Source organism: Stegodyphus dumicola, chromosome X1, assembly GCF_044657685.1.
Source record: "Stegodyphus dumicola isolate Sdum_Otavi_A_Nest chromosome X1, ASM4465768v1".
Taxonomy (NCBI): domain Eukaryota; kingdom Metazoa; phylum Arthropoda; class Arachnida; order Araneae; family Eresidae; genus Stegodyphus; species Stegodyphus dumicola.
The window spans coordinates 17,959,779-17,987,467 of record NC_140780.1 but is presented as its reverse complement, the minus strand read 5'-3'; the positions used below and the strand labels follow the sequence as shown (position 1 = coordinate 17,987,467).

At 32.7% G+C, this 27,689-nt stretch overlaps 1 protein-coding gene and 1 long non-coding RNA gene across 12 annotated transcripts in view; one reads left to right on the top strand and one right to left on the bottom strand.

Annotated features, from left to right (window-relative positions):
- LOC118186993 (doublesex- and mab-3-related transcription factor 2-like) overlaps positions 1 to 27,689 on the top strand; it is a 178,490-nt gene that overhangs the window by 42,740 nt on the left and 108,061 nt on the right. Inside the window, exon 1 of one of the 2 annotated variants that reach the window (XM_085807008.1) lies at positions 21,218 to 21,325. The exons of the other annotated variant lie outside the window; for it this stretch is intronic. The gene's annotated coding sequence lies outside the window, so the exon portion shown is untranslated. Of the gene's footprint in view, positions 1 to 21,217; positions 21,326 to 27,689 lie in introns of those variants that run through there. 2 annotated transcript variants of the gene reach the window in all.
- LOC118186994 (uncharacterized) overlaps positions 1 to 27,689 on the bottom strand; it is a 104,044-nt gene that overhangs the window by 35,553 nt on the left and 40,802 nt on the right. For 5 of the 10 annotated variants that reach the window (XR_015038306.1, XR_015038307.1, XR_015038309.1 and 2 more), the window contains exon 2: positions 9,920 to 9,995. The exons of 4 other annotated variants lie outside the window; for them this stretch is intronic. This is a non-coding gene — a long non-coding RNA (uncharacterized LOC118186994). Of the gene's footprint in view, positions 1 to 3,975; positions 4,184 to 9,919; positions 9,996 to 27,689 lie in introns of those variants that run through there. One more of the 10 variants, XR_004757866.2, reaches the window with a different exon arrangement.

Here is a 27,689-nt window from a genome sequence, read left to right as displayed (position 1 = left end):
AATTGTTTCTAATGCCACATATTACATACATTAGCACAAAATAATCGTTTACTCACAGTCTAAGAATGAGTAACATTATGTTCCATCATCTTTATTATATTAATTTTTTATTAAATTTTTCACAAACTTTACCTATGCTTATATATTTTATTCCTTTATGTTTATTACCCCAAAGTGGACTTTGCGTTTATTTCCTTCATTTTGTATATTATAAAAATTATATTAGTTCTAAAACGCTAAAGTTTTACTTTGCAAATCGCTTTTAAAAGACGTAAAAAATTAACAGGTCGTAAAACAATCATTTTTAATGCAAATCATTACAATCAATCCTTAATTATGCGTAGAAATTGGAATTAGATATGAAGAAGATGTTAACTTCTTCAGCATATTTTATATAGAAGCGACAACTAACATAATTTTATAGACTTTTCGTTGAAGTATTAGAGTAGTATCAAAGCTAGTTACGCAATCGATTTGACATTTCTGCTTTAGAAACGTTTCTTTTGGGAAAACTGCATTCTCCGTTTCTAGTAAAGAAGTATTTAAAAGGCTCCTACCAATAAAATATTAAGTTTCCAGCACAGTAATTTAGAATGACTATTTTCTACTTTGTTATGGAATAGGTAAAATTTATGTAATGTAAACTTTTATGTATTCATTTTAAAACTGTTTCGGATTCTATGCGTTATAGACATACGTTGTATGTCTAAAGCACAGCGTAGTTACTAAATAAAAATAAAAAAATTGATGCATATTTTTAGCGAACGAGAAGCTTCAGGTAAATCATGCAAACTTTAACTCTGTATTTCGTTCTATAAGATAGATATATAAGTAGATAAACGTCTGAAGCTAACTAACAAGGGAGAAATACTCTATAAATACAGGTCAAGCCAATGAAATACGATACTTTTACAAGACGAGAGAGTTGGGTTCAGTTCTTGCACTTGACATTCCCAGAACACAGATTCATTCTAATATAGTTTGAGAGTATATTTTGCCAGATTAAATTTCTGTAGTCATCTAAACTACGTTAGCAAAAAGTAAAAAAAAAATAAAAAGATTTTAATATATGCAAGTTAAATTAAACATATTAAACTGAATCTGAATATCTCCACCTGTAACAGATCCAAAACTAATGTAGTGTGGAAACCTCATAAAAGAATTGCGTGCTATTTTCAAGCAGAAATTTTAGTAAATAAATATACTAGAAGAAATACAGAAAAGAGTATGAACTTTCCGACACCAAATCAGCTAAATATTTAGTCTAGAGAGCCCGTAGAAGGTTATAACTTAGCCGGAGTTTCATTTCCTAGATAGAGATCTTTACACTGAAAAGAAGTTAAAGATTCAAGAGAAGACACTATGTATTCCTAACTCCATACATAGAACTGATATAGATCTGTCAAAAACGCAAACAAAAATTTTTTTTTTTTTTTTTTTTTTTTTTTTTTTTTTTTTTTTTTTTGTGGTCTATTTGGGGGCGAGGAAGAACGTAAGAGAAACAGAGAAATCAGAGCATGGAAAACGAGATGATGCAGGAAAGCTCAGAAAATGATGTTTTGCCAGAAAAGAAACATTCTTATTTAATGGCGCTCTGAAAAACGAAGAGTCAGAGGACTAAAAGATTAGTATTTAATGCTATTAGATAACATTTTTGATAAATTATCTATATTTTTAACAATCATTTTCCTGATAATTATAATAGAAAATAGCTTAGTTATATTAATTTTGGATAGATAATTCCCCTCTTTTCTCTCGTTTTGTTAACGTATAGATTTATGTAACATGAATTCGGATAATATGGTATTTCTTAGACATCTAACAGCCATGTTATATAGTGGTTAGTATCCAGAAAATGAACAGGTGAAGCAGAAAGTTAGCGAAATGGATTCTGAGTTGTGAAAGCATTATGCTGAATGAAATCATACTCGTCATTCAGCATAGTGATAAAATGCTTAGTCTTGATTATATTTAGAAAATATAGTCATTGTAGTGGATTTTATCACTAAACTGATTGGACTTAATTACTAAATTTATATTTATGAGCATATTTAAATGGGCTACAGAAATATAAATTTAGTTCTAAAATTAATATTTTTATTACACTTAATGCCCAAGCCTTTCTGTGGAAACTTAAAGAATTGAAACTTTCATTTCACTGAATAGAAATTTTCATCTAAGAGCGACTACGATCATCTTTTTTTAGAGATTATCATTGCACCTTAATGCTGTCAACAATTCATACGAATGCTTTTGAAATCTCATGACAACATATGTAGTACTGCTTATGCAGGCTTGCGTCAAAACACTTGTCCTGGTTTCGCAGACTATTCCACGGAAGAAATTCTGTGATAAAAAGAAAGCACAATACGTATGAGTGAGGTATGAATGCCTTAACGAACAGATACCAAAGGAAAAAACTGATAATTTCGAACAAGAGTATAACTACCATTTGGCTGAGTGTTTAGTCACTACAAAAGCTTAAACAAATTCAACCATATTTTATTTTATAAAAGAGTTTTACTTCTCCAATGACCAAAAAAGAGTGAAATACGGGAACTTAAATATGGAAGATGTTTCTTTAGTGAATTAATAGAGCAAAATTTTATAAGGTTTGTATTATTTTCCTTACTATTTCAAGGTGTAAGGATTTGCATACAAATATTATTTTTCTCTTTTCTTATTTCCATTCCATGCAGTATTTCCCCCCCTTGTTTGTTTCAAGTTACCCGCAAGCGATTTTAAATGATTTACCTTTTGACGTTATTAACATAACGTTTTCGGAAATATTTATCTAGCATATCCAATCAGTTTTACTCTATACAAATTAAATAAATTTCCTGGGAAATGAAGCTTGAATTTTTATATGGAGTTCTCCATGCCGTAGGTACCACAGTATATGTAATAGCTTCTCTTACTAGTTTACTAACTTTTCATAGCAGTTTTACCATTATACTATGATAATATTCTTCTTCGAAGGATAATGTAACGTGAATGTTAAATTTTCCCCACTTCATTGGTTCCGCTGTGATGACTGTCATTAAGGCAGCTCTCGCCGCTACGGTAACATGACTATGGCAAATTTGTAGCTGCTTGTTTACTACGTAATTCGAATCCAAAGAAAAACTGCAAATGCTTAGCAGTTTCAAATCCTTTACCACCGATTATTATCGAAGGTAAATGGATTGCATTACAAACGGAAAACACTTTTGCATTACAAACGGAAAAGAAAACTTTTTCATTTCAAACGGAATAAACTTTTGCATTACAAACGGAAAAAAAAATTGTTTCAGAAAGAATATATAGTGCTAGAACATTTGGTACAAAAGTATCGGAATTTATAGTCGCGCATCCTTAAATGAATTTTAAGCAAAGAAAAGAATTTAAATTTCCCTCGAAAGTTTGGACCCAGTTACAGAGTAATCATGGCATTAGCAATGGAAATCGTAATTGTATTGAGAATTAGAACCAGTTGGTAAATTTCAAATAACTCGTACAATTACATTTGCGATTTCATTTATGCACTTAGCAAAGCAAAGTCATTGTTACTGATTTTATAAAGCTATTTTTTGAACTGAGATCAACTATGTTATACTGCTTCTGAGAACTGTGCTAATCTGTGTTCCAAGACTTGCTTCGTTTCATTGCTGAGACCAAATTATGAGCTGTCATTGTTTCACTAATCTTAGCATGGAGTTTTACTTGAAATTCTAATTTCAAGCAACAATTATATCAGGGATTCTTACCGCATACTAGTTGAATTTAAACTTAAAGGATAAAGGAGGGGAAAAGAAATATGGATGTTACTTAGGCTGTTATATAAATTCACGGAAAACACATTCATTAAGTTATAGGGCTTTTCTCAATATATAACTCATTATTTTGAGAATGCGCCTACCACTCATTCATTTAGATTGTTACATAAATTTACGAGAGATATCATATTTGTAAAAAATTCATCACATGGTCACTTACCCCAAGATACAATACCCAAAGAATCAGTAAGAGTAATATGAGTATTACATAGTTCATAACCAAACTACTGGCTTCCTTATCACCGAACATGGTACAAATTCCAGAAAACAAATCGCACCGATTCAAAAGCGGCTGAAGTAAGTGGCAGACGACGACGCAATAAACCGCGGAGAGATATGTAAAAATAGCGTACGATTTGAGTGACGGGATGGATTTTCTCCCCCGCTCCATATTTCCCAGAGCGCCTCACTTATATTTGGGGCTTTGGGCGCTCCTTACAGCAGCTTGAGGCTCACACTGGCTGTTGAAAATCCGTTAAAAGAAAGCAAGTTCGTATTTAAAAACAAAGCAGGAATTACCTTGGTGTCAATCCAGCTTTAGCCCAAACATTTCTTTAGTTGATGAAAACGATCTAATTTACTCTAATTTATTTTAGTTCATGCATTAAAACCATTAAAGTTCATCTCTTATTAATTAATTGCGTTAAGCTTCCTTAAAATTCCATGCTTAGAGAAATGAGACCTCTTTTAAGCCTGCAGCACGTTTAGGTGGTTATTGCTCCGAATATAATATTATTTATTGATTTGTTTAGCTGAGTTCATGTATGATGAACCTTAAATAAAAAGAATATTTTTAATCCATATGAAAGAAAAGATAAAATAAATAAATTTAGCTCTGATGTGTGATGATGATAAATGCTGAAAAAATGTGAAACTAAATTATAAGTTCCATTTTAGCAGATTAGGATAGCTAGTTACAGTATTTTAGAGTATATAATCTATCTGACTTAACAGCAGCACTTGAAAAATGACATATGACATATAGTCCAAATAATTAAGTGTGAAAAAAACTAAGAACTTTTTCTAGTTTTAGTTTTTATTTAAGGGTACAGCACAGAAGAAACTTTACTGTGTTTAATGCTACTGAAAAATTTTATTTTAAAATTCATCATACGTAGCAAAAAGCCACCTTTAATATAACACATAAACTTATATTTTACCACACATATGTGTGTGCACATTTTATACATGCATGCATATATATAGAAAGCCGCATATAATACAAATGTGTGCCCCTCCACCAGTGGTCGCTAAATAGTGGCAGTTTGATCCGGGTTCGAACCAATCAAACGCACTGGCCGTTTTCGTGGTTTTCTTTACTTGTAACTTGAATACGAACCAGTTTCCCTTGTTTAGAGAGATATCCACGAAGACATGTTTTCCCTAGGGTAGACAGCTCTCGCGGGCTTTGCCATACTCAAATAACCTAATCTAACACAATATACATAGGGTGATTATAAAATGTCTGATAAAAACGTAAAGACAAGTCAAGTTGACTAAAATAAACAGGATTTCTTAAGAAATATGTGGTCGAGATGGTCGTTGAGGTGGTAGGAGGCTGAGACCAGTAGGTGAAAGCTGTTCGTTAACTCAAACATTACTCTTTGTGCGGATTTTGAAAGTTATGCATCGCTACATATTACGGAAAACTATGAAACTGTAGAACTCCCGACATGCATTTTTGCTATAGACGGAATCGAAACATCTGCTCAACTGTATAGAGAATGATTTCCTAGTAGACAGGTTGTGGAATTGCTAAATGTTTGAGAGTCTTAACCGGGAGCTTGGAAATAATGGATTGTTCCTCGCTTGCAGGTTTTATGTGAACAGGGGGGGGGAAAGGAACAAGTAGAAGCTACGCCAGCACCTCTGTACTACCACAGGTGATTGAAATATTGCTGAATCTAGCTGTTAGGATTCCGCTCCAGTTTTGAGGAATAACACCCCGGGGAGAGGTCCAAGGGTCTCTAAATCCTCTTCCTCTACCAACAACCATACGAGAAAATTTCGGCTCGCCGTGTATTTTGAGTGCTTTCATGCCGCACGGACACTATATACGTACAAGTATCCCTGCCTTCTCTGAGATTCGAAGCTGGACCCATCGGTTTGGCATTTAGAATCATTAGCCACTATACAGGCTGGGCGGCGTTGAATGTAACAGATAGGTAAATAATACAGAGAAGAGATTGTCCTTGAAGCTGAGGCGCCGAAAAGTCAAAATATTCTTTCAGATGTCCTTTCTGAGGTGGAAGGTGTATCAAAATAGTCTTTGGAAGTCCCACCCATCAGAATTGCATTATGGAGTTTGTAAATTGCCGAAAATGATTCTTTATGGAAAAAATACAGGGACAATTTTGACCCAACTGCACTTTTCAAAAGAAAGAAATTGAAACATTATATCGTGAAAATGAAATTAATACTTTAAATAAAACTGTGCAAATGCAGTGATGCTACACTTGACAAATATCATGTCCAAGTCTCTGGATATGTATAAGAATGTCTCTAATCTTGGCCCTAACATGTCTATTCTTTATTGCATATTTTTTAAATGGAATTAGATTATCCCGAGACTTTGTCCGATTTATACCCACTGTCAGATTGTAAGGATCTTAAGTTTTACTAACGTTTATTTTATTTTAAATCTTTACTATCACTTCTTATTTTCTACTTCCGGCCAGAATTATAAGCGTGAAGGAGTTTATGCAAAGTTGTCTGGCGAACGCCAAGTATTTAAGTGTGGCCTTTTTGCCAAGCAGAAGAGAGGAAGCCGTGAGTTCGAAGCAGGCCGCTTACCTTAGAAGTTACGCAGTTGCTACTTTGCCTTCCAGGCCAGAGGTTTTAATCCTCTTGATAAATTAAACGTATTGTAGTGTTCACAGTCTCTGTGCTACATACGCTTCCTGTTATTATAAGGCCAATCTTATTCTAAAGTTAAATTAGAGTTTAGTTTTATTTTGATATCTTTTAAGTTAGACCCCGAGTGGAGGGTCATTGTATTCCGAAGTACGGAAGTCATTGTATATAAAGAAAAAAAATAAAGGGTTTTGTATACCCTTCGTCTGTATCCTGTCTACTTACTACAATTAGTGAACATAGCTTTAGTAAGCTCTCTGTTCTAGTCAGGTCATTGTATGTTTCCGAAGAAGGTTAGAAGAAACATTGAACCTGATAAGATCACAGTCAAAAATATAATGATCACCGTTACCCCTTTCCTTACATACGCAGAGATCAGTGGGGCACATGCCTCTGTCATGGAACACACCATGCTCTGTGATATATTGATTCAGAACCAAACATCACAGACGAAAACGTCGCGGAGAAGACATCGTAGAGAGATAATGTCGTCGTGCAAAACATCGTGGGAGAAAAGAAAGCGAAGAGAAAACATTGCAGTTCTAAAACATCGTGGTTTTAAAAATAAAAGAGGTTCGAAAACTTCGCCGTTTAAAAACATCACCGTCGAAAATAATTTGGTAAAAAATAAATCACTCGCAAAGGATCTCATGACAATAACATCGCAGACATACGTTTTCTAGGCTTGAAAAGTTGTAAATGCATATTCGCGTACCGATTTGTGAACGTAAGAAGGAAAGAGGAATCTTTTTACTTTTATATTTCATATTTTTGAATTAACTATTAATTTTGTAATGATAAAGTAAGAAGCAAAATTAAGCATTTAAAAACTGAAAATGAGTTGAAAATTAATGCAACTTATAGCACTTAATTTTAAACTTACATAGTTAACTAACAAAAGCCATTAATCTTTTTTTATAAAGTTTTACAGCTAATTTTTCATGAAAAATATAGTCTAAAAGATTAGAAAAAGGAAGATTACAATCCATTATGCGAATATGCATTTAACAACTTTAAAAGCCTGAAAAATGCATGTCTGCGATGTTATCGTCATGCAATGATTTGTAAGTGATTATGTTACCACGATATTTTCGTCGGCGATGTCTTTAAACTGCAAAGTGTGTGAACCGCTTTATTTTCAGCGACGATATTTTGTACCACGATATTTTAGAACTGCGATGTTTTCTCTTTACTTTCTTTTCTCCAACGATGTTTTGTACGACGACGTCTCCGCGACGTTTGAGTCCACGATGTTTTTGCCGTGATGTTTTCGGCGGACATCCCCGCGGAATCATTTATTCGCTATCTGGAAGAATCTTTTAAACTATTTCAATTAACTTAATTACAAAAGATTGAAAAATTGCTTACTGGTTCTTTAAAGTATTTATTTGATCTTTGAAACGTATTATATCATTGAACAAGTTAAAGGAAAAACTTTTACCTGAATTTTATTAGTAATATATAAGTTTAAAGATTAGTAATATATAAGTATATACAAAGTGAAGCTTTAAAAACATATTGCATTTCATTGCTTCGTTTGATCTTAGGAAGGTCATCCAGCATTTTTGATGATTCTACTTAATCTGGAAATTTTTTAATTCAACTGCTGGTTAAATTTATAAATCAAAATACTTTCCTAATTTGTAGCCCCCCCCCCAAATTACTTTTTTTGATTTTGTTAGAAGTTGTGTCAGACAATATCTTTCTTAGGTAATGAGGTTATGTGAAACTTAGACTAGTTCATTCACTTTTATTTTTTTAATGTCTCATGCGCAAGGACTTTCACGTTTTCACAAGTTTATTTCATAATGCCAAAGTTTTCTGTTTCTCAAAATTTAAATCTTTTTTTTTTTTTTTTTTTTTTTTTTGAATGAGTAATGAAACACTGAGTTGAAACGTTGCAGATAAAATTACAATGTTATAAAATGCGTTCTTACACTCACTCACGCTCTATTTACAATAGAAGGTCAGACAGTAGTTATAGTTAACTGAAACACCTGAAACAGGGTTTATAAACTGGGCATAAAATATAAAAACATTCACAAATATTATAAAAAAAAACTTCCCACAAATTAAAATTCAGTACATCTACGTACATCGTTTAAACTTCAACTTAAGTTGTGAAGAAATCAATGCTATTAAATGACCACAACAGAATACGTGACTCAGAAACTGCAGCTGATAACAAATATCAGGAAACTCATTTAAAATCAATGTACGTGACTACAATAAGAAAAAGCTTTATTTATTACGCTCAAAATATTTGTAAGTTAGTTATTTAAGTAAACGGCAAATGTAAATTTACAATTTTGTTTTTTGATTTTGATGAATGAACTATTTTGAGAAATGATAAACTTAACTTCATTACCATCTTAAATAATTTATGCAGAAGATTTAATAAATAAATGTTGCATCATATGCGAAGTATTTAAGTGATATAGTCATGATATAGTTAGACTTCTCAGAGAGAAAAACACTTAATTTATCAAGTTTCCCTATGCTATCATGTCATATGTTTTGCTTGCATATTTAAGGATACGTCCTAAATACTAAAATTTAAAAATTTCAAATTTTCTTAAGCCAAGTAAATTGTGGAGATATATATCTAAAAATGAGGAACTTTTAGCAATATTATTTTACATTATTTCAAGTAGTTTCGAAGTATAAAAGTTTTTTTCAAAGTATAAAATAATAATTTAACTATAAATTCTTAACTTACTACTTTTCTAAACTACAGATTTATCATTAAACACGCCACAGACAATAAAAAGGATCAGTTCTTTGTAACATTTATTATTTACCTAAGGTACCTGCAAAAACTTGATTGCAAGCATTTCTTATTTTTATTTTTACCAAAGGGAAATTTAATATCAAAAGTTGGGGCTTTGCAGGTTTCATGAAAAGTCACGGAAAGTGATTAAAACGAAAACAATTAGTTAATCTATAAAACTGGATATTTGATTTCGAAAGTCTAAAATGATCACGAGTTCTTTGCTATAATTAACAAATAAGCCTAATGTGATCAATAAATGCATAAATGAATGCGTGAAATAAATTTTGCAGCAATTCATAATTTACATCAATTTGAAAAAACTATAATTTATCATAAGAAGTCTTCTGTATGGTACTAATATTTCAAGACATCTTTACAATTTAATCTAATTTCCAAAACTTGGGAGTGTTCAAGTAAAACTATAGGTACTGATAGCTGTTTGGGTAACAAAATGTCAATATAGATTCAAATTATTTACTTCTGTTGATCATTTTAATGCCACTGATGATCACATCACTGCAAACTCCGTGCATGTGACAGTTCTAGATGAGGTACTGAAAAGAAAATATAAAATACTTTAACACAGCACCTTCTGAGCTCAGAAAACATTCTTTTGCATGCGATATTAAAATAATTAACATTAAGGGCACAATAAAGACTTATCAGATTAACTGTGCAACTCTATTTATTGTTATAGTATTATTATTGAAATTTGAAACTCAAAATGATTCATTTTTTAAAATGGCTGTGTGATTACACTTCGTGAGTTATCTTCTACTATGCACGCTATTTTTAGGTGCGGTTTCCGAGTAAAGAAAGGCATATAACATTGAGATCTTTAAGAAATGTTAGGCTTTCTAAAAGTACACATTAATGCTATAGATAATTTGAAGTTGAACTAAAATCTAGTTACTGTTAATGAGCAATATGTAGGAGAAAAAAATTCTAAGCACTATTCGTATGGTTGTAAAAAGATCTTAATTTGTTAGCTACGCAAACTTTAGTATATGTATATATGTGCAAGGAACACAGAGTCCTCGAAAAGATTGCACGACTATATGTCCCTCGAATGAGTACCCTTACACCCACACAAGTCCAGTTTAGTAACAGAATAAAATAAAGATAAAGTCAAATTTGACCACGAAATACCTTTTATTAAAAATATCCGAAATTATAATTTTACGCAGACCTTGTGAAAAATGTTTTCTCATCAACATTGATAAAAAATTGTCATACTATTTTCAAATTACTTTATATTTCACTAACTAAAAATTTCGAGGCCATCCAGACGGTAGAGTAGTTAAGGGAGCCTATTGAGATATCGAAGGTCCCGGGTTCAAATCCCGGAGAAGACATGGATGTTTGTAAATGCATACTGCCTGCGTGGCATGGAGGCACTCTAAATATGCGGCTAGCCGAAAGTTCTGTCCAGAGGTTGATGGTAGAGAAAGAGGGGTGGGAGCCTCACTGACCTGTTGTCTCCCTCCCCCCCAAGGTGCTGTCTTTCAAAACTAGAGGCGGAACTGAGTGATGTCGTACTGTCACCTGTATGTTGAACAACGTGGTAAGGAGTGTTGAACAAGGCTCTTGCCAACGATAGTCGTACTGTCACCTGTATGTTGAACAACGTGGTAAGGAGTGTTGAACAAGGCTCTTGCCAACGACTCCTTACCAAGTTGACATTCGTGGGCCTGTTCTGACGTTACTGTCCAACAAGTGAGATAAGTCACAATAACAACAAAATTTCGGAGAGTCTACAAATATTGCTAAAGACTTTACTCATATTAAGTCTTCATCTAGAAACAGTTAAAAGATAATTTTTGCGTCGAAGAGTAATGAATTTAGAAGCGCTAGATTTAAGCTGCCGTGTAGAAAAGTGCTAAAATACGAAATTTGGCTTTAAATGAATTTCAGTTTAATGCAAGCTCAAAAACTGATTTAGTTTAATTTAACAAAATTTGCTTGAACCACATAGCTGTTAATTTTTTTCTGGATTAATATTGCATACTACGGAGCCCCCGACTTAGTTTGTCTCTAAAAGATCTTTTTAGTAAGGCGAGAATTTCTAATTTCAGCGTTCTTCGAGAAAGACCCTATAAAAATTTTAATTTATCATATTTTTATTAAGAAGTATTATGTGATCAAAACTGTCACAGCTTGAAAGTGACCTTATCTCATTCATTTCTTAAACTGGAGCTATGGGTCTATGATTAAAAGTGAAAGGAATATTTAGTCTTTCGATTGTTTGGAAATTCCCTGTATTTATACAAGAGAGTTTTGCTAAAGTCAGTTTCATTTTATATGCTTCCTGGGCTTTAAAACAACTGTTGCGTGCGTACGGGTTCGTAATAGATTGAATGCACACAGCTCCGACGATAAGCTGATAAAATTTATTTTATCAAAAGAAACACTTCAGAGGTCTGGAACTTTCCACAAAAATAGTCCTACACCTCTTCACAAGATCACACACTGCAATCAACAATTACATTTCAAACGACTCTCAAAGTTAAACACAACGCTATACAAAACGCAGCTAAAGAGAAAACTACCCGGAGATCTTAGTACTCCGAACTCACGTTGAGCTAACAGCTAGCAACAACTGAGAGCAGATGCTCTCTCCGACCTCGGCGGCTGGTTTTTCACCTGGCCGAAGAGATATTTCTTGTACATTTTGCTTCTAGTGGAAGGCAATATGAGGGTCGAATTACGGTTACAGCTAAAACTGTGCTCAATAAATTAAATTAGTCGCCAATAAAAAATTAGTTGCCAAAACCGTTGCCAGCTTAACGATATCTCGTCAAATTCCCGAGATACCCTTTACTCAATGTTAAATGGACTTGCCGATGTATTCTCACTTATCTGGCATAGCTTGTCTATCTCGATTTTTTCATGTTTCAATACACAGAAAAATACAACAATTTCATACATAAAATCATCGATCTATGTACAAAATTCGTAACACAACGAAGAGCAAACTATGACTATGTAACTGAATAGATTGAACACCAGTATTCTTAAAATCAAGCAGATCTGAGAGGAAATCAGAAAAAAAAAAACTTTTATATTCCAGTTTTATAATGAAGGTTGCATGCAATAAAACACCTAGAAGCTGTATATTTATCGTATGGATGGGTGCAATGATATTTCTGACCGAAACATTGTTTTCATGGAGCTGTCTATACACTAAAAAAGTTAGCAAAATAATATAAAATACTATATAATCACTGCTGTTTTCATTACATATCTTATGTTCACACTTGCTTTATACCAATATATATATATATATATATATAATTATATATATATGCTTTTATTTTGACCAAAACAGAAATATTTTCACCTTTACTGGTTAGCTCTGAACAATCAGAGTTCCCATTATCTGAAAAATCTGTCAATAACTTTGCTTGATGCTGTAAAAAGCACAGAAGTATTATAAAAATTTGATTCATTACTTGCAGAGACTAGCAGGTTTTTTTTAAGAGATGGAAATATGAAAAATAAATTCTGCCTTTACTTGGATTCAAACCACGCACCTTTCAGTTGCTAACTGCGTGTACCAACTACTTACGCCTTAAGGACCCTATTAGGGCACGAGTGGGGAAATCACTGAGCACTGGCAGATCAATCACTTTCAGATTCTAGCGAACAGGCTGGTAGTATGAGAGTTTTGGAGTTTTTCCCGTGTATAATGTGAATATGAGTTAATTTCCCTTACAATGTCCTCAATAAAAGCATCCATCCCCTTTAGGCAAATAGCCTTTGTGTGCTTTGCCATAATCCAAGTAATCCAATCCAATCAATATACGAAGAGAGAAAGTACTAGTGAATGAGATAATTTTTCATGTTCTTCTCCATTTAAAGGGCAACTGGCGAAAAGCAGGGCAGCAAGTCAACCATATTCAGATGGTGGTAAGTTACCATCAACACTTTAATTTGGGCGTCACTGTAGAGGTTAATAGTTTTTTTTTTTTTTTTTTTGTGGTGGTGGTGGTGGTGTGTGTGTGTGTGTGTGTGTGTGTGTGTGTGTGTGTAAGAAAAACAAAAATGAACTCTGATTTTACCGAGTGAAAACCATGGATCTTTCAGCTTCTAGTTGGATGTGCTACTACTTACAACACAACAGTTGTAGAAGCATTAGATTTGTAGAAGCAGAAAACATGAGCCGTGACTCAAACACAGGACCTCCCGATTGCTAGCTGCACTTGCTTCCAATTACAACACAAAGGCATGCGCTAAAGGGAGAAAAGTACATTACATTCTCTCCCACATCAAGTGGTTCGTCTACCACATTTTATTTTGGATTCCACTTCAGAATTATTAGAATTTTAGAACTCAGAACGTCGGGATTGGAACTCAGGACCTTACGAGCGTGAGCCGGACGTGCTTCCAATTACGCTACAATGGCATGCAGTAAATAGGGAGAATATGCAATAATTCCTCACAAACTCATCGGACTTTATTACTAAAAATTATAAATCATTATACTTTATTATGTCCGCATATTTGCTCTTACATTCCTTATACTAGATAACACGGATTAAACCATTTGTTACAGACAATTAAAACAATTACTTTTTCCCTCAGGTAATATCTTTTCACAGGTTACTTAAAGCTCAGGCAGGCTCTGACTCGTAAAAGTCGGCGTAAACGAGCTAAATAGCAAGAAACGCTCAACGCCACAGAAATCTAATCACTAGTAAATCAAAGAAAATAGCATAGCCTTCAGGCAGGCAGAACACGCTCTAAATTCACCTTCCAAAACCTTTCCTTAAATACTAACTCCACTCTCCTTCATTTGAATGCACACGTGCTAGCTCATTGACATTCTGGCAAGAAAGCGTGGGTTGAAAGCAAGAGCGATAGGAAAGGTTGCTTCAAAATAAAATCAACTGTTAAGTAAATTAAATAAATCCCCACAATACTTATGAGAAATTAGGAATGGGGTTTGTTGCATGAAAGTAAGTGTTTGTTTTTAATTAATGAATATTAATGAAATCAAATTAAAATTTTGTTTAAAACTAATTTGAAAGCAGCGTATGACATAAGCTGGTGAAAAATTGGATCTCGTGTTTGTCTATGAACTTTGCTTTGTCAAAATTTTGCTTTTACATGCGCGTGTCGGTTGATTTCGGGTTCAATGAAGTGTGCTCAATATGCTATTCATATATGAAGAGATAAATAGGGAAAATTAAAATGAGCCTATAAATTAAAAATATTTATAGAACAGACTTATCTACATGATACCGGTATGGACAATATAAATATATGCTATGTTATACTCAGATTTTAGTTTTATGGTTTATGTGTATTCCTATGCATAGATATAAATGCTCAGGTTCGAAACAGATTGATGTTTGGTTTCTTATACTGCAATATAATAAATTACTTTGCATTTAAGATAATATTACCCTAGTAGTTATAGATTGTTGACCATTAAAATCGCTACACCAGAACGGAAAGCGAACAGACAATCTTGTTAATTATACATATACAGGATAATGTAAGAAAGATATACTTAAGTTTGCAAGGTATTTGGGTACACAGCGTGCAGAATTCAGTGCAACAGCGGCTGTAATCGGGGTGGGGATCCGAACGAACTGAACTTGGATAACAGATAATAGTACTTCATTTCGTGCAGCTTCAGTTGTTATGCCAGAGTTCATCAGATGTAGTAGATGACGAGCGGTGGGGTAACAGTCTCTCGGAACCCATGACCAGGGGTTCTCAGTCAGTGAGAGGTGACTGGCCAGGGAAGCAGACTGACACCTTCTGCATAGAGGAAAGTCAAGCCAGCATGAGCATCATGCGGTTATGCATTATTTTGCTGAAAGATGATGTCAGCCGGTCTTGAAGATAAGGTACAGACGCGGGTCTTAATACGTCCAGAAATGTAACGGCGTGCACAAGAAGCGATCGGTATGTGTACCCAGTGACACCCCATATTATTATGCCAGGTGCTAGGCCCTGGCCTGATAATGAATAAAAATAATTATAGCAAAAATACACTTTTTGGGTTTATTGTACTGTTCAATAATCCGTATGTAAACTACTATATAACAGAACATTCGCGCGCGTTACATAACCTCCTCATATAAATGCTGCGTCATAAGTTTTTCTACATTTTTCTAGAAGCTACTCTGTTACATAACCTTTCATATAAATGCTGCGTTTCTGTACCTTCAGAACGTGGGTACAGATCTATGCCGAGTCAGTTAAGAAGATAGCAATATAGCAAAGAAATATTGAAAACTAACAAATGTGTCGTTAAATTATAACAAATGATTAACATGCATACAAAATTCAAGTTTCATTAAAATGAGGAGTGTGGCTGGGCTCCGGTAGTCCTCGGATGGGGTATTCCTTGGGCTTCTGGCGGATTGCATGGTGGCGCCTGGAAATGGGGTGCGAGCTGTTGCGCGGCGCCTGGCGCTGAACTCTCGTAGGTGCTTAATGTGTGTCTTTTTAACATTAGCTGGGCTTGGCGATAGTCCAGTCACCAACGGCACTACACAGGTGCTGGTCTAGCTTTGTATCATGTTATGTTATGGTATACAGAAAACCGATGACGAATAACCCGCTGTATCTACATCGTTATATTATATGGTTAAGACATATTAACCTTTTCGAACTGAAATCGTATTATTTCAAGATAATTAGTTTAGATAATTAATTTCAAGATAATTCAAGACAATTAGAAGTTACGTGACAGCACCTTCATATGTGTTTTTACAGAATTTTTCTCTAACCAAAACAGGGTTTTATTGAATCTTAAGCACGATATGAAGAACGAGCATTAGAACACTCCAGAAGATGAACTATAAGCGATATTCCGAATACTGAGTTGGGTTTGCAGATCTTATATCAATACCCGCCTTAAGAATACATATATAATATACACTGGCCTTCTTATAACACCGTGTCCATAAAAGTTCTTACGAGACTTTTATTTTTGCAACCGTCCGTCGTAGGCATATATTTCCAGTTACAAAAATATTTTTGAAGGACATAAATATTAAACGTTTTAGCACTTTTAAATTAAAAAAATAACTTTTTAGACGATTCCCCATTGTTCAGAGTTAGGGAAATTTTTACTTATTATAAAAAATAAAACATAAAAGTATGATTTTCATACAACAAAAATTGAACGAACTATTTTATTTTAAAAATTGATATCATATTCAGAGGCCGTATCCGTATTTAAGAGTGATATATTTGCCTTGCTACGCAACTAAAGATAAGTTTAGCATTTTTTTAAAATTAAAAATACAGAAACATTAAATTTGGGGTCAGTTAAAAATTTTTGCAATTGGAAATACATGACTACGACCAACAATTACGAAAATGAATTTCGCGTAAGAACTTTTGTAGCCACGGTATGAAATTCACAGCAACTTTCTTTTAGGAAAAAATAAGTTTCGAGTATCAGAAACTGGCCCAGAAAAGTGAAAATGAAAGAAAGACGAAAGACAGCCATTAAAACTAAGCACGATTTTGTAGGATAAATTTCAAAAGTGGAAAGTTAATGAAACATTTCGGTCAGCAGAACGTTAAGCAAAATTAGATATCCTACTGGTGGAAATTTACAATGGTCTTTTTTAATACTCTCTATAATATTATTCTCCTAAAGCATTTGCTTAACTTTCAGTTTTTCAAATCATTTAGAAATGTTATTAAATGTCCATTAGGATTACTAATAATGATTATAATATCGTCACTTTACTTCTTTTTTTAAAATTAAACGTGTATATCATACACTAGCAGTACAGGATATCTGAGGGGGAAAAAAAGACATCATTTAGGTATTCGTTTCACTGTGAGCCAAATTAAAGGTTAACAAACTCACACAAGTTTTTACAGTGTACCTTCCATTCGTTGAATATGAAATATTCTTCAGCGAAAGCAATTATGAAGATTCAAGTTTCATGAGTGTAAGTTAAGTTATCATAGAAGATTTTTTTCCCTATCCTAAAGCCTTATCATAATCTGAAAATTTACACAATGGGAATGAAATTCGAAGTAAGCCGAAATTAATGTATTATAGTGAAACATTTTACGATAATCCGAAAAGTGAAGAATCTAGAGGTTTACTGGAAGGTTTTTGCATCAGATTTAACTAACATCCTAGGTCTCAAATAGTCTATCCAATCAGGATACAACAGAAAAGCATGATTAAGGCAATTATAATTCTTGCTGTATATGTATATATTTTTGCTGTATATGTATATATTCTTGCTGTATATTCTTGCTGTATATGTATATATTTTTGCTGTATATGTATATATTCTTTCTGTATATTCTTGCTGTATATGTATATATTCTCGCTGTATATGTATATATATTCTTGCTGAATATGTATATAGTCTTGCTGAATATGTATATAGTCTTGCTGTATATGTATATATTCTTGCTGTATATATATTTTTTTGTCCTGAAGAGTAACATTAAGTGAAAGTTACAGAATAGGTTAAATCAAAATATTAGTCAATTACTTTGTAGAGACATTAGGTTATTTCGAAGTAGGAGGTATAAAAAATAAACAGCGCTCTCTCGGGGACTCGAACTACGGACCTCTCGAATACACGCCGAGCGCATTGACCACTACACCACGAAGGCATGCTAAGAAGGTGGGAGAAATACCTTATAATTTGAAGAATGAAATGTTGCAAAATACTGAGAAACGTACACGAACAAACTTAACGCTACCTTTTTATGAACGAAGAGATATGTCATGGATCATGTGCAGTAAAGATATCATGACGCGATAAGAATGTAGGATTTACCAGGGCTTAGCAGAGAAGGATTAATTCATAACGCACCTGAAACAGGAAGTGAGGAGTGATGAACAAAATGTGCGGAATGAAACAGAAAGTGAGGAGTGATGGCGTAGTCATGTTGATACTGACTGCAAAGACGCAATATGCAGCAAAAAAGTAAACATTTTAAATTTGACAAAACATCCTTAAAAAAACTGTGCATGAAAAAATAGCTTTAATTTAGAAGAGAAGCTGTCATTACTGTAAGCATCTATAACGTTTAAAGAGTTAACAGTACTTTTTTATTAATTAAAAAATAATAGATAAAATAGCCTACGTTTTCTTAAAAGTTGAAGGCTTTTTCCCTTGCATTTATTATTAAATCATGAAGAGGGGAAAACTCTGGTATACATTATATTTTCTTCATCTGAACACTAAGTGGGAGAATTCTATTACTCTTTCTAAGGCAACTATAACAGCTTTTTAAAATTAGGCCAAAAGAAGAACTGGGTTTGGCGTAGTTTTTAATATGTATGTCAATTATTTTTTCTGCAGCTAAAGAAGAGAAACTTATGTTTGACTGCCCTTGAAATCGATATTTTTATTCAAAATTTAATCTAATCTAAGATTGCTTTTTTGACCTAATTATAAATTTTACATTGGTATGATTATCTTCCGATTTGATATAATAACAGGTATTGTAAAAATAATTTTCTGACTGACATTTATACACATACATTACATTAGATTTAAAGAAACACTATATCGACTAAATAACTTTGCTCACAGTATCTAAACAGACTTTAATCTTTCATTTCCTCTTCAATCTTTCAAAAGAGGGGCAAATAAGGAAGATCTTTTATATGCGAATTTACTTTGACGTTTTATATGATTATAAATTAGCTAAAATACTGAGCGAGCTTTGTTTTTTACATATTCTCAGTGCATTCTTGTTTATTTTCAGAGTTACGGCATTCAGCAATATTTACATCGTTATTTGTGAGTTCTGTTTTAAAATCATTCGTATTTGATTATTCTTCCTGTCATCACTTCAGTAATCGGCCTGAAAATGAATTTTCTTCAAATTTAATTCGTATAGTCCAGGGTTTCTTAAATTTTTTCACCCGCGACCCCTTCTTATCACTGAGATTTTTTCGCGACCCCCAGGACCCCATAATATTTACAAAAATTTTGTGGGGCCCCCCTAAATATTGAGCAAATCCGACACACATGTGAGTGAAACTGCCAATATACTATTGCAGGTTTAGGTCATTAACTTTAATTTCTAATTTTAAGACAGAACAATGTAAAAATTTTAAATAAGTAACAGACGAAATGACAGCGTCACGTGCAAAACAAGGAAAATGAACGTTTATATTATAAAAAGAATAAGTCAAAACGTTTTCGTTTTTTTGCTTTGTCTGTATAATCTTATCTTTATCTACTTTCAGTTACATTGCGTAAAATTATTTGGTAATTGTAAAATTATTATAATAAGTTAAAAAAATATCAAAACTGCTAAAATTTTTGTCGACCCCGTTGGAGGTCGCGACCCGCAGTTTAAGAAACGCTGGTGTAGTCGTTTAAAAGCACTCTGCATCATTTTTCTTTTCTTTACACAGTATTGGATTTTAACAGTTTCTTTCGCGGCAATCCTAGCAAGAAATTTTTCATATCATCTTCATAATCACTCCACAGAAAATGTCCGCTGCAAATTCTTGCGTTCTTCACATTAACAGAACCCTATTTTCGACACATGTATCCATTTTTTTTTTCGCAAAAGCAAATTTTTCATTGGAAAAATATGTAATCCAATATCATTATCATTCTCATTTCGATGAAATTTGTGGCACTTTGCTACAACGCAAGAAGACATGTTACATAAACGATACCTTACAACAGTAATCTCAGACTTACATTGCACACGGACCAATGCACAATCTGAAAGTAGCTGACGGGCACCAATAACAACAAAAAAAGTGGGATTCATTTTATTAACAAAACAAAATTTGCTAATTAAATTAAAAACTTTTTACTAGATATTTGTAAAAGCCTACGAATAAAAATAGCCCAAAGAAAAATATCAAATTTATACTTATATTTTGCCTGAAATCTAGAAGTTGGTTGGTGTGTTCAAAAAATTTCTGTTAGTCACAATTTTGAATTCAAACAGATAGGTAAATATTAAAATTTGACAGCAAAATATTAAAATTTTCAGATTGGCTTTTATTCAACTAATAGTAATATACTAAACTACTTAGTAACTTACTTTTAGTTTATAAAAAGAAATATGCTAAAGCTACCCAAGAGGGACAAAATTGGGAATAAATAATGACAACCTATCCTATTTCTTTTATTTATTAGACTTTTCTATGACGCAAAACAGAAAAATAAACATTTGTATGTAAATTATTGTAAACAACTTTGTTCTTTACTTTGTCCTTTCAGCTACACCACCTGATGTCGTTTCTATTTTCCTGAAGTTTGTAATCTTGGAGGGAAATTACTAAAAAATTGTAGATAGTTATCGGCAATTTGGTTCTTTTCGTAGACTTATTAATTTTCAACAATAACAAAAACTGTTCTCATGTAATTGTACTCAAAAACAAAGCGAGTATTCTTATTGTAAAAAATCCTAAATTAAAATATTTATCTTTTGAAAAGTACTAATAAAATCAAATAAATTTGTATCTTAAAATTTTTTTACTAAGATTTATATCACAGTGTAAATTAATTATCTCTATTTATAGATTTTCTGAAGACTTACGTTCGTTGTTTATAATGAAATTAACGTAAAACTGGAACACTTGAAATTTGAAAAATTTTCTTTTAATTCTTGCCATAATGATACTAATTAATTTACGGGAAATGGAATCGCAGGCAGCACAAAATTACTTAGAGGGTCGCCAGTTTGACTTTGGCCCTGCTTTACTCGAAAACAATATATGTGATTAAAAATTAATTTGGGATGTTCGCACTACTAGTTTTAAACAGGCGAAGTCAGAGCAGATGCAACATAGTGACGTCAGACTACTTCCTGTTAACCTTCTATGAGGATCGCGTCGGCGAGGCGTCGCACAAAGGAATGAGCAAGCCCATTCTATTTAACCCTGGGATTTACTATCTGTAAGGTAATTTGCGACTTTCAGTTACAAAAATTCATTGCTTCCATCTTATTTAATAGTATTTCAGAAATAGCACCTACAGTACTTTTCAAGTTCGAGTTGTCAAGGCAATTTCATTTCGCAGTATAAAATGTTTCCTGATAGCATCATATTATTACCCTAAAAAATATTCAAACTTGACTTTAATCTCCCAATGGTATTTATGAGAAAAATTGCCTTAAAGTCACTTTGAACTCCTTTTTAAGCAAAAAGGTATAATGATTAACTAATATTTAAACCTATGCAAAGTCATCTCTTTCGATTTACATACTTTCAATGGTTTGTATGTAATATACTGTCTTTTAAACAGCTAGCTGTAGTTTGTTCGAAAATTTTCTGGGAAGCTATCGTGAACGTATTTAAAAAAAAAATACATAACTCGCCTTGGAAAGCAAAATGTGCTGAGCCATGACAGATATTTAAAGTTTTGCAACGTCATCTCGTCTGAATTTCATGCTTTCTTGTGCAGTTCTTTCAACGGTGTGCACGTAACACTCACATTTTACTACTGGCTTAATTTTCTAGCTCTTCTCATCATAAACAGAAGTTATCGGATTAGTTTTTCTAACCGCATACAAATTCTATTCTTAAATAAAATAAATAAGTATAGTTTTATTCAACATATATTTGAAAACTAATTTCCAGATATTTAACCACTTCTGAAGTTATCTGTATTCTTTTTCTGATAGTATTCCCTCCGCTATGGAATGCAGCTTTAGAGGTAAAGCGGATTAAACATTATTAACTTTTGAAACTTAACTGTATTTGAATAAGAAGACCTTTGTGGTTTAATTCCTGTTGCTAAATTAAATTTTACAAACTATTTATGAGAAAACTGGTTCAGATACAAAACGGTTTTCATTTCCTGAGTATCCAGTTTAGAGTCCTGTACGAATCTATTAAATCAGTTTTAAATTCGAAAATGGCTACATACAGTTTTGAAGTAGTACTTGTATAGCCAAGGGATTAATTTCATACATTTTGAGTGCTTCTTTTCTAATAGTAGTATTTCGATTACTTCCTTTTAATATTGAAGTTTAAAAATAACATCAAGAAACAGCAGACACCAAAATCCAAGCTTAGTTTAGCCAAAACTGCAACAACTTTTGTCATACTTTGTGCCAAACTGTGTTCAGACTTTTCAATGCACACTGTGACGAATTCACTTCCTTTGGGAACAGACAAAATAACATGATCCATACTATTGTCTAGTAGAAAGCGTTAACATTTTTTTATGGTAAGTTACGACAAAACTGTGACCTGTGTCTAACTGCCGTCTAAATCTACAGATTTTTATTTTTAAATCTATGCTAAAATAAGGTTGCTATTTCTCCTAATTTAAAGTTTTACATTGCTACGTTTCTCTTTTTATCTGAGACTTAAATGATATATACGAAATCATTCTTATATACATCATTTCTGTGTTATCACTTATTTCGCTCCTTAAAATTTCATTGATGTCCTAATAAAATTCGTTTATCGGCGTTCTTATTTTTTATATTTTTGTTACATACTACCAAGAATGCTGGGATATTTAAAAACGCTATTTTTTACTTTCCAGATCATTTTACTGAACTGTGTAATTTTAAGAGTTTATTTTATTTTATTGGTCACAGAAGAAAAAAAAAAAAAAAAAAAAAAAAAGAATTGTTGCAGTAAATTGTAAACCGTTATCTTAACAAAAAATTACAGACCATGGCCTAATTAATATTGTTTTATCATCCTTGTTTTAAAAGAGTTAGACTTGTCGGTTTTGTAATTTAACGAAAATTTTATTAAGTGAAGCAAAAATTGAAAAATATGTAAAGAATTATGCCAACATTAAATGATGTTGTGTATTTAAGTATCGCAAAGCACACTGGGGCTATCTGCCTAAGAAGAGGGATGCCTTCGGGGAAGACTTTCTAAGGGAAACTGGATCGTATGCACGTTACACATGGGGAAAACCACGAAAACACCCATGCAGCCAGCCCGTTCGCGGGATTCGAACCTCGGACCGAACTACCAGTGTTCAGCGACTTTACCGCTCGGCCGCTGGTGGGCTTTATTAAATGATAAAGCTGTGTATCTAGTTATAAAAAAATATCTTTCAACACTTTTGTATTTTCTACATTTTTGTAAATCCGCACGCGCGAATTAAAAATTAATGTCAATACTTGTCCAAACTGAATGAACAGCTTATTATTTGCAACTTAAATATCTGTTGAACTTGGATTTTCTTTCTGAAATCGCTTCCCACACTAGGGTCATTCATTGTGCTTGATGAGGTTCTGTTTTCAGTGGACTTTCATGAGTCCGTTCCTTGTCTGTTATCCTTCCAGTCGAGCAACGCGGCCGACGACCAGAATTCGACCATCTTCTGCTATCCTTATGAAATTGCGAAAACCCGTCTTATCAAAGCGGATTGAGACTGACAGGGTTCGAGCTAGAGCTTGGGACCCTAACATGGGATTAACCTTTATCGAACTTAACTTTCTGCCTAATATGAAATTGACAAAAAATGGGCTTTAACACCGTAATTGCTACCATTTTTAGTGTCGCAAATAGCCATTCCCCTCCCAAGGATCATTAGATCTTTTATGATTTATTTTCTACGAAAAGTCACCATTAAAATTAAATTTTTATAAATGAAAATTTTACATTTTTATTTAATTAAACCTTCACCAATACGTCACAAACAAACCTAAAATGGAATCAAGAATCATATGTGAATGAACGCTGCAACGTCGAAGATTTAGCTTAAGAAGCATCTCTAGGGGTTTTCAGAATAATAGTCTAAAAATACTCAAGTATGGCAGCTGGAACATAAGAGCTTTTAGTTCCCTCCCACCCCTGCTTTTACAGATGATTGAACTTTGGCAACGATGGTTAAAATGTCTACAACAGGCGGACTACATCTTTAGTTTATTTGCGGGTGTCCGAATGGCTTCAGTCTCGGAAAATTCCATCTGCTGAATTTGCTATAAAAGCTAAAATATTACCCTTGATTAAAAAGCGTTAAAGTACTAAAGTTCTAAGAAATCAAACTAATTTTCGGAAATGAAGGTAACTGTGTCCCCAAACTCTACATTCACTAATTAAGTACACCCTCTCTAAAACTGGATATAAATCGATTTTTACAGGAAAGAAGGCCTTCTAGCTTTAGACTAAAAGCATTAATTAAGCATTACTACTAATTGTAGCGATACTAAAAGGAAATATACTTTGTGAAATAAACGATCTAATACTGCTTGGCTTTAGGAAGTAGTGCAGCATTTGTGTTACGGCTGCTGATCAAATAGTTTGAAAGGGAAATTAGATTTGCGTTTTATCCAAAAAATTCTTATTTCACACTTGCATTTCGTGGCATTATTTTATTTATTTTTATTTTGAGCAATTATAAAATGCTTAGTCTAAAAATGTACTCTCGTTCGAAACTTTATAATGCTGGATAATAAACCTGATCTTAATGTCTGAGAAGTAGAAGATACAGCTGCTAATCAATAGAATATGTGATTAGCTTCTACGTCATTTTGAATCTGAGAAAGATGACGGGAAAAGCGAATGTTTTGTGGATTATTTTCCCGTAGTCTATGACCTACAAAATGAGCATGCAATATATATATATATTCATCCATTACAGATAATAAGCAATCTAACAGTAGCAAACTAGTCTACCATGTTTACAGATTAAAAATCATTAAAAGCAAATTTTCGTTACTTTAAAATTACATTTTTAACAGTGCTTGCTTCCATAATTTTAGGAAACCCACAACAATGAAGAAAATTATTAGTAATTAATAAAAACCAAAAATTGCAGTTTCGTTTTCGCAAAATCAGTGGCAAATAGATCTTCGTCATTCATGGATCAGCTAATCTTTGTACATAAGAGCAAATGCAATATTTTTGCTTCAAATGATTGCGCAAAGAAAGAATAAAGAGCTAAGTCTAAAGAAATTTTAACTTGGAACAGTAAAACACGGCGATGAAGATGCGCTTGTGTAGGCTTAGGTAATGACTAAAACTTTAATTGAAGCCTTGATAAATCATTGTGACATTTTAAGAAGAGCTTGAAAACATCAGTATAAACATAGGACATTGTAAACGATCTTAAAATTTATCAAGACAAATATTCTAGACATACAACTTTAAATGTGTGCTTGTGGTGACTTTTCAGCTGTCCTGGAGGTGCACAAGTATGATAAATGCCTCTCCAAAATTAAATGTGGGATAAATGGCTCTCTAATCTCCCTGTCTGAATCCAACACAAGAACTGAAGGTACGAGTAAGGAAACACAGCATTTCATCAAAGTTGAAAATGAAACTTATGAAGGAAACGAATGGAGTAATACGGATGCAGAAGCTATAAAATTGTTAGATTACTCGATGTTAACCTAATTGATACACTTAATAAAAGAATGAGTTGCCCCATCAAGTATTAGCAGTTAAAAAGGGCTTACGGTTTTATTAATTTCGTTTCAGTGTCTAAAGACTTTTTCGGTCTGTTTTAAGCCCTTTGGTTGATTTTCAATCCTCTAAAAATTGTTAAATCATTCTTCCGATAAAAGTTGTGCATAATTTTTGTAAAAGATTGGAATTAAGATATCATTTAAAATAGAAAGTGAAAACATATTCCGCTTTAACTCTCTTACGCACTACTTTAACAGCAGAATCTAAGATTTTTTAATACTTTTGAGAGCCATCGCACATAAATTTTATGTACAAAGTTTATAAAACAAGAATTTCAGATAAGCATAGTTATGTATTTATTAACAATGTGTTAATTTTACATGTTTCAAACGAAACATAAAATCTAATTTTTAAAATGTTTTTTAAACGAAAGCCTCCCTTCAAGATGGATCTGCTTCAGTGGACCTGATGGTTTGGTATTCCATAATCCTGGTCGTGTAGGTCACCGCATCTTATGATAAGTGGTCTTTTTCTGTGGATGTACGTTAAAAATGTGTTCGTAAAGTTTTTGTTAACATTTTTATGTGATTTCAAAACACATATTGTTACTGCTATTTAAACAACAGAAAAAGGATGTGCTCGAACAAATTTGACAAGAACTTGATTATCGTCTTACCGCAGTTTGTGTAACTGAAGGAAGACAAATAAATTATTTTAAAATTCGAAATTTTCCTTGAACACAGTGTGACAAGTAAAGTTCGAAATTTGGTACTTTACTTGTCTCATTGCGTTCATAAGGTTTGAAAACAAAATCATTTGAAATGTAATAAATCACTTTGAAGGATCTTGTTAAATAAACTTTAACTACACACCTCGTATGTACTGCAGGGAAAAAAGTTAAGGCACATTTCATTTATGAAGCATTTTCATAGATTTAATTGTTTATCATTGATTTTAATAGTTCGCTACATACAAAATAGCACCAAACTGCATTAAGATTATACATCACGAGTATTAAAAATTAAGTGATGTTTTTAAAAATCATAATGCTCTGTAGTAACGTAATTACTTTACTATATTGCATCATAATACATAGTTACTACTTATGAATTATTAATCATTTAGTTGCTTAGATGAAACAGAAACTGTATGGAAATTTCTGTCAAATGCGTCGAACAAATGGACGCCATGTTTCTTTTTCTATGTATGTATGTATACCTTTTCTTTAAAGTATAATTACAAACTTGAAGTTAGAATTAAAATTTAGATGGAAATTAGTTATAATGTTAAATGACAAGAAATTAAATGAATTAAAATTTAGATGGAATTCATTATAAAGGGAGTATAAAAACATCGCCCAGGAATTAACAACAAGAGTAATTAAAATTTATTTCATTCCCTAAATACACTGAATTTCCTAAACAAATTGAATTAATTGTAGTACTAAGAATATTCAACTTATTCCAGTTTTTCTAGCATTAAGGAATCCTAATGCTAGCTTTATGAGTAAAAGTCACAAATTTATACATCTGTCTTTTTATAATGAAATAAGGAGTTAGAAACCTCAGAATTTTTAACTATTTCATAAAACAAATGAAAATTCAGTTTCTTAGAAGTTTTGCTATTTTACTGATTTTCTGGCACTTTAAACTGAAGAAGTTTTGTAAAATATTCTTCATTGTATATTAATGGCCATTTGGTTGTTATGTGGCTTCAACATAGACAGTTTTACAGTTTCAAAGAATCTACTCAGAAGTGTCTCCCCATGCCATTTGGAAATGCATACTTTTATTGCAATAGAAAAATATTAAACGCATTTGGTATCCAAATTACTTCTTCATAAAAAAGAAAACATTTTAAACAAAAGCAAGTGTTCGCATTGACAAAAGTCAGGTACAAAAGCAATGAACAAATCGCAAGGAAATGTAATTAAAAACATAGC